Source organism: Callithrix jacchus, chromosome 10 (assembly GCF_049354715.1).
Source record: "Callithrix jacchus isolate 240 chromosome 10, calJac240_pri, whole genome shotgun sequence".
Classification (NCBI taxonomy): Eukaryota; Metazoa; Chordata; class Mammalia; order Primates; family Cebidae; genus Callithrix; species Callithrix jacchus.
This window is the reverse complement of record NC_133511.1, coordinates 8365497-8374573: the sequence shown is the minus strand read 5'-3', so window position 1 is coordinate 8374573 and position 9077 is coordinate 8365497.

Genomic DNA, 9077 nt, shown 5'->3' with positions numbered 1-9077 from the left:
TTCTGAAAAAGAAGTCTGCTTTCCATTTCAAACAACAGACTAAAAAGGGCTGAGGCTGGAGGCCGGCACAGAGGCTTCTGCAGTGCTGCCTCAAAGAATTGGCGGGGAGGGTCTGCAGTCCTGCCTCAAAGAATTGGCGGGGAGGGTCTGCAGTGCTGCCTCAAAGAATTGGCGGGGAGGGTCTGCAGTGCTGCCTCAAAGAATTGGCGGGGAGGGTCTGCAGTGCTGCCTCTGCTGCTGAATGACTACATTTGTATTTCTCGTCATCCTTTTCGGAATGATTCATCATATATGTCCACTATACAGTAGGCATGGCAAGCACTTTAAGCATCAGAGAGACAGAGTAGCTTTTCAAAGGACACGGAGTTAGCAATGAGTAGAGTACTTCCCGCAACCTGGGTCCTCTGAATTCAAATTGCTCTATCGCAGAGTTTCTTGGCCTCGGCACTGTTGACATTTTGAACCACATAATGCTTTCCTGGGCTAGGAGAGGGGCTGTCCTGTACCATGTAGGGTGCTTAGCAGCATCCCTGTTCTCTACCCTCTGGATTCTGGTACCACTTCTCCTCCCACAGGTAACAATGAAAATTGTCTCCAGACATTGCCAAATGACTCCAAGGAAAAAAATCAGCCTCAGCTGAGAACAACTCCTCTAATATATCACACAGTACAGTTTTTACAAGAATCACATCTCCTTCCACGTTGAACATAGGCAGCTGTTTTCCGTGACTCTCACTCGTAACCCCAAGCCAGCCCTGCTCAGACTCCAGGTCTCTGGGTGATGAGAGGAGCCCCAGCAGTAAGGTCACTGCTTTTGTGACCAATTCTGTCTGGAAATTATGGCTAAAACCCATTGGCAGGGAAAGGGTCTCCACCCTGAGGCACCCTTTCAAGGGCTGCAGCATCACGCCCCATTTCCACCTGGAACTTTGGGAATGATTGGATTGATACTCTTGTCCCAGAATTGTTTTTCTCTTGGCTAAGAACCTATCCCAATCCCAGTGATCTTGTTACTGGGGAATGTCCCTCCTGTTCACTCACCTCTTACTTCTCTTACTTACTCTCCGTCCTTTTTTTTTTTTTGAGACAGAGTTTCGCTCTCGTTACCCAGGCTGGAGTGCAATGGCGTGATCTTAGCTCACCGCAACCTCCGCCTCCTGGGTTCAGGCAATTCTCCTGCCTCAGCCTCCTGAGTAGCTGGGATTACAGGCACACGCCACCATGCCCAGATGATTTTTTGTATTTTTAGTAGAGACGGGGTTTCACCATGTTGACCAGGATGGTCTCGATCTCTTGACCTTGTGATCCACCCGCCTTGGCCTCCCAAAGTGCTGGGATTACAGGCATGAGCCACCGACTCTCAGTCCCTTCTAAGTTAGTCCCATCCAATTTAACTCCACCCAACCAAGCCTATTTCTCTAACTTACCTATTTTATGGCCACTGAAACCCTTATTGATTTTACTAAAATTTCCTATACACTTACAGATCTTTATTTGAGTGTTCCTTTCCCCTTAACCTAACACTGATTTCATCCTCATGACCTGAATTTCCTTCGTGACCACAAGTAGTAGCCACTTCTCGTGTTGCCTTCTTCCCTTTGACCCTGGGGTCTCAGGACCCTCAGGTATTGGCATTCTCCTCGGCCTTAACACCTACTTTCAGGCCACTCTTCTGCCTGTCTTAGTGTCATAGTCCTTAAAAGTCATCTCCGCATTCCCACTGACATCCCATCCTGTCATCTATCAACCAGGACACTTATTTATAGAAAAGGGGTCCGGTTCAGACCTCCTAACCATGAAAATCTTCCCTGAGTTCTAATTTGCAATAATAATACATGTAAAACAAATATAGAAATTACCAAGAGGCTGAGTAGGGTAATGAGGGCAGGATGAAATAAAAAGAAATCACATTTTCTTTAATTTGCAAAAATATTCAGCCCCACTCCCACCCCACTCATCTTTCTTTTGAAATGGGGTCTTGCTCTGTTACCCAGGCTGGAATGCAGTGGCACAATCTTGGCTCACTGCAGCCTTAACTGCCTGGGCTGCAGTGAACCTCCCATCTCAGCCACCTGAGTAGCTGGGACTACAGGCACATGTTGCGACAACCAGCAAATTTTTGTATTTTTCTTTCGTAGAGATGGGGTTTCGCCATGTTGCCCAGGTTGGTCTCAAACTCCTGGGCTCAAGCAATCCTCCCACCTCGGCCTCTTAAAATGTTGGGATTACAGGTATGAGCCACTGCATCCAGCCTATTCAGCCCTGTCTTCAATTAAATATAGCAAAACCAATTGCCTACCATTGAAAAATATGAAACAGGTCTACTACCATCAGATCATCTTTTCTGACCTGACCACTAGATCCATTTCTAACAAATATCAACTTGTGAATAACGGTCTGCTCTAGTTCCTCATACTTCCAGAATCCCAGCAATCTTCCTGCGGATCTCTGAAATCTGGGTTTGCTCCTCCTGGGAACAGCCCTTCTCTCCTCCAGGTCAATCCAGAAGGAAGTCTTGCGCCTTATTTTGCTGTTAGGCAGTTATTAGGAACTGCTCTTCTGACCACAGGTGAAGGTCATATTTGTTCCAGCATTCAGTCACGTGGAGCAAATGGACTCTCCATCAGAATAGAGCAGTTGCATCTTGCAAGTGTTTACAGCCTCTTTGGCTTAATGCTGTCCTGATACACTTAGACTTCACATCTGAGAAGCTTCACTTAATAATGGCATTATGCTTAATGCGCTGAGCTTATGTTTGGATTATCCCCTAGCTTATTGCAGTGAGGATGGGGAGGTTTACAATGTTACCAACATGGACAAAAATAGTGAAATATGATTTTTTTTTTTATTTTTTAAGAAACAGATTCTCACTATATTGCCCAGGCCAGTCTCCAGCTCCTGGCCTCAAGCAATCCTTCTGCCTCAGCCTCCTGAGTAGCTAGAATTACAGATACAAGCCACCGTATCTGGTGTGAAATATGATTTAAAAATTATTTTTATTAAGGTGACATTTATGTAACATAAAATTAATCATTTTAAAGTGAACAATCCAATGGCATTTAGTACATTCACAATGTTGTACAACTAGCATCTCTACCTAGTTCCAAAATATTTTCGGCAATCCAAAAGGCAACCCCATTGTATTAGTCTGTTCTCACACTGCTATAAAGAACTACCTGAGACTCAGTAATTTATAAAGGAAAGAGGTGTAATTGACTCACAGTTCCACGTGGCTGAGGAGGCCTCAGGAAACTTACAATCATTGTGGAAGATGAAGGAAAAAGAGATACCTTTTTCATACAGTGGCAGGAGAGAGAAGTGCAAGCAGGGGAAATGCCAGACGCTTATAAAACCATCGGATCTTGTGAGCAATCACTCCCTATCACGAGAACAGCATGGAGGAAATCACCCCTGTGATCCAATCACCTCCCATCAGGTCCTGCCCTCAACACATGGGGATTATGGGAATTACAATTCAAAATGAGATTTGGGTGGCAAATCAGAGCCACACCATATCACCATCAGGTCCTGCCCTCAACACATGGGGATTATGGGAATTACAATTCAAAATGAGATTTGGGTGGCGACCCAGAGCCACACCATATCACCTATATTTATTGAAATATAATTTTTAAATCAACCTGAGAAATTATATGTGATTTGCAAAGTATTTGCAATAAGCATTGGGTTTCTATTTTCCTTTCTCATCCTACTGACCCCTTATAGCTTTATGTTAAAGACAGTTTTAGATGGGTGTGAGGATGGCTCACGCCAGTAGCCCCAGCTACTCGGGGGACTAACGTGGTAGACTTGCTTGAGCCCCTGGGGTCAAGGCTGCAGTAAGCTGTGATCTGGCCACTGCACTCTGGCCTGGAAAACAGAATGGGACCTCACCTTCGAAAAAAAAAAAAAAAGGCAGTTTTAGTGGGAGACCGAGGTGGACAATGAGTTACCTGGGAGGAAAATTAGAGGCTGTTTCCCTCTGGCCCAGGTTATTTTCTTTTCTGGAAAATTGCTGGATGACATAAATCTGCAGAGAATACATGCCTGAAAAAAACAGGTGTAGGAGATGGGGCAAATAACCACTGAAAACGATCAAGGAAGCAGGTGGAGGAAATTAAACTGAAGAGAGAAATTAGGTTAGAGAGGTAAAGAGCAGCTGCAGAGCAGTGCCTGGCACACAGCAGGGGCTCAGCAAATATCTGCTGAATGATGGAATGAACAAAAATAACCCTAAGTGAATTAGTGGAAATAACCCAGAATGAACGAATGGATGGCTGCCTTGGAAATGGATGCGGGATACAGCAGGGTTTCAAGGGAGCAATTTGATAAGCCGTGAGAGGAAGCACATTAAATGCTTCCCGTGTCACTGCAGTTGGACCAGACTTAAAAGCAAATAGGAAAGAGATATAGAGTCTGTCATTTCAGGGCAGGCACGATGGCTTATGCCTGTCATCACAGTACTTTGGAAGGCTGAGGTGGGTGGACTGCTTTAGTCCTGAAGTTTGAGACCAGCCTGGCCAACATGGTGAAACCCATTCTCTACAAAAAAATATAAAAATTAGCTGAGCCTGGTGGCTCACACCTGCAGAGCCAGCTGCTTGGGAGGCTGTGGTGGGAGGATGGCTTGAGCCCAGGAAGTGGACTTTGAAGTGAGCTGGGATTGCACCTCCAGCCTGGATGACAGAGTCAGACCCTGTAGCAAAAAAAAATAAAGGAGAGAGATAGAAAACAAGTTTTCAAAGAAAAAAAAAGAGAGAGAGGGAGGCTACCATTCTATATTCAAATATTTACAATGTATGGGAAATGATCAAAGTTCTTATAAAATTTATTATTTGTCATATTTAAATACTTAACTTTGAAACTACACCTTGAAGGGAAATAGATTGATTGAATTACAGTATTTAAGGTTTTAACAAAAAGGTCAGGAGTAGAAGCCCCTCTGTTATTATATAAATTGTTGTTTACAAGCTTGGATTGTACCTATTGTGGTTGTACATTTACGTGACCATTTCTTAGTCAGTCTTGGAAATACTATTTCTATTGTATTTCTTTATATGTGAAGTGCATTTTCTCTCCTATGACTATTAACTGAAGTATGCTATTAATTTAAAAGTTTATCTATTCAGCCCCTTAACCAGAAGAATGTCTAAAATGATACATGCTATGATGTGACTACAGGTATTAAAACATAGAGTTAATTAAAGCACTGGCATATTTTGGTCTATACAGTGATTAGTTTAATAGGACTTAGCAAGACCCAGATGTTACTCTATTCCAAGAGGGTTGACATTTCTGCTCAATTAGTACTCAGGCTAGACATTCTAACTCAGGACCACCGGCATCTATGGCATATTTTCACTCCAGTAGGAATATTCTACTACCCGCAGGAAGCCGCTCTATTGTGAATAATGTTTGCAGATACGTAGGCTCTGCTTTAGGACTTAACGTGCTTCTCAAGGCACAGCAACGACTTATTTGTGTGTGTTTTCAGCAGCTTGTATTTAGAAGCTTATGTGTCATTATCCTGTTTGAAGGCATTGAATAGCATTGTACTTGTCATTGAATTTGTCACTTGACAATAAACACCCGACCATGTGAAACAACAAAGATCGGGAAAACAATCGTGTGTGGTGGAAAGCGGATGGAACCCTAAAATCTGTGTGGTTAATGTATTATTTCAAGTGTGCCCCGTGTATGAGAATAAATGACTAGTACAGGAAATGAAGAAGCAAAGAGTACTTAAAACACACCTGAGTTACGTTATAGAGGTAAGTTCTGAAGGCCTTGATGGTTAGTTGGCTCAGTTGGCTCTGCCTAAAGTCTTCCACCCAGACACTAGGGGGTCCTGATCATGAATTTAAAAACAAGAAATGAAATTACCAAATTCTATTTAGTGGAAATTTGCCTTCTTAAATCAAAATACAAGTTTTGTAGAACTATGATCCCCAAACTGTGCCACTCACATTAAACAGTTAACAATTTTTTTCTGGTTTAAAACCCAGGTATCTGAATCAAAATGTGAAAAAAAAAAATCCAAATACATTAATAAACTCTTTGAAATGCACAGAGATAAAAAGAAACTTCAGGTTCAGTTGGAGCCACCATTTGATTAGATGTGAGTGGTGTGTTAATGAATTGCAATGATCCATGTGATCAAAGGTTGCCAGCAGGCTGCAGCACAGCAGTGTAAAGGCTGCTGATGAAGGGAACCCTTTCAATCTCACGCCTCATTCTGAGTGGACATTTCTATGAAGTTTAGAAGATGCTAAGTTCAGTTTCCCATATTAGAATTTCTCCCACTCTCTGTCCCCTTTTCCCCCATCTCCACGTAATATAGCAGGGAGAGTACAGGAAAGGGCCCTCTCTTCTCATTTTCCCTGTAGAGTCCAAGTTACCCAGATGGCAATCTCCTGGACTCCGAGAGTAAAATCAAGTTCAGTGGATTAGCATTAGGGAAGCAAACAAATGTAAGCCTTTGCTATGAAGAAGTGAGTTACCGCAAACTTTAAAAGCTCTTAGGAGCAGGCTTGGCTTTGCTTCTCGCAGGTGGACAGTAGTTACTCAGGCGTACCTCTCATGGGCGTTGTCGGTGCTCTCCCTTACCCTGCTTTCCTCACTGATGAGAAGCCTCCCCAGCAACAAACAAAAAGATTTCTTTTTCAGGTGTCGCTTGACATGGGCACAAGGATTGTTATTTATTTTTATTTTTTATTTATTTTGAGACGTAGTTTCGCTCTCGTTGCCCAGGCTGGAGTGCAATGGCGCGATCTCAGCTCACCGCAACCTCCGCCTCCTGGGTTCAGGCAATTCTCCTGCCTCAGCCTCCTGAGTAGCTGGGATTACAGGCACGCGCCACCATGCCCAGCTAATTTTTTGTATTTTTAGTAGAGACGGGGTTTCACCATGTTAACCAGGATGGTCTCGATCTCTTGACCTGGTGATCCACCTGCCTTGGCCTCCCAATAATATAGTTATTGTAATAACTATAGCTTTATACACACACACACACACACACACACACACACACATATGAGAAAGAACTTTAGAATGATATTCAAACATGAAAACAGTCCTTGAATTAGGACGGTAGGATTATAAATATCTTTTTTTTTTCTTTTACCACTTTGGTGTCATGATGCTACATTTTCTATTTAAAACAATTTAATCCTTATGTCGTATATGATGTGAGATGAGTTCTGCCCAGAGGAAAGAGTTCCTCTAACTTGGAGGCAGGGAGAGAAGAGATAACACCTGGAAATTCTTTTTATTATCCCAAACTAGCCAGATGTGAGAAGGAAACTGCCCATTTAATTGTACAACCTTCTGAGACGGAAGGAGGTGAGATGGCTCCCCAAGGTCACACATCTAATAAACTGTGTGTAGCCAGAGCTTGAACCAAGCAAGGAATACTGACTCCAAGCCCACGCCCTCAGAATGAAATCTAAACTCCCTTCTTGGCCTAGCTCCTTTACGTTATCAGGCCCATGCTTCCTTCTCCAACCTCCTTTTTTATGTCCCTCCTCCAGATATTTACTATGGACCAGAACCATCGGACCAGAGCCTGCCAATCTCTCCCTTGTCTCAGCATCTTGGCACTTACCTCTGCTTGGAAAACCCTTATCTTCTGTCTTAACAAAACTGGATCCTTGACACCCTTTAGGTCACCGCTTATGTGTCACCTCAGGGTAGCCTTCCCAACCACCCCATGTGAGATGATCCCCTCCTCTTCAAACTTACTCTCCACCATATCACCTGTTAACTTTCTTCATAGCATTTATCACACTTGGTAAATCTCCTATTTATCTACAAATGTATATTATCTGTCTCTTTCCAAGGGAGAGCAAACTCCCTGAAGACAGAGACCAGCTTACCGTGGTGCCTCTGTGTTTACAGCACCTGGCACATGTCCTTACATAGAGCAGGTTAAACAAATACTACATGCCATAACTACTAAGCCCATTATCTGGGTTAAGGAACCCAATGGAGTATTTCTCAGATAAACATGAAATAGGTTCAAAAGAACTTATACATAGCACAGAGATCTACTTTGTACCCACATTTTATTCAGCCGATTTGAGGACATCTGTATACGTATTTTCCCGGTTCTTCACATGTCTGGCTTCAGCTCATATGACATCTCATCATACAGGTCAGTCTCCAGCCTGACCGCTCTGGCTGGAGCCTTCCGTGCACGCCTCCTGTCCTCCACCCTGTTTACTTGGTTCACAGTACTTATCACACTCTAAACTTACATCGATTTATTTTTTTAACCTCTGTCCATTAGAAGGTAATGTTCTTGAGGGCAGGAACGTCTTGTCTACACAGTTCTTAGAACATTTCCCAACACACGGTGGACATTCCATAAACATATGTTGAATGAAGCCACATGTGGCCACTAGTTTGTATTCCCTTTTCAGTTCTAATAGCTTTTTAATAAATTTCTTTGGTCTTTTTCCTAAGTAGATAATTATCATCTATGATCGTTTTTCTCTTTTCTTTTTTCTTTTTTTTTTTAAAGACGGAGTTTCGCTCTTGTTACCCAGGCTGGAGTGCAATGGCGCGATCTCGGCTCACCGCAACCTCCGCCTCCTGGGTTCAGGCAATTCTCCTGCCTCAGCCTCCTGAGTAGCTGGGATTACAGGCACGCGCCACCATGCCCAGCTAATTTTTTGTATTTTTAGTAGAGACGGGGTTTCACCATGTTGACCAGGATGGTCTCAATCTGTTGACCTCGTGATCCACCCACCTCGGCCTCCCAAAGTGCTGGGATTACAGGCTTGAGCCACCGCGCCCGGCCCGATTTTCTCTTTTCTAAGAGTTACACCACATTGGATTTTTTCCTTCCCTGTTATATCAACTAGAACTACCAGAACAATGTTAGACAATACAGGGAATAGCAGGTGTCCTTGATTTGGTGGTTTTTCATAGACTCGCCATTAGACACTGGCATTGTCTGGGACAGACATTCCTTGCCACATCAAGAAAAAATCCTCTTTAATCCTCCCTTACCAAGTATGTTTAAATTTAGTTCAGTTTGGTTTAGTGCTGACAGAAAGCAACCTTGAATTTTATCA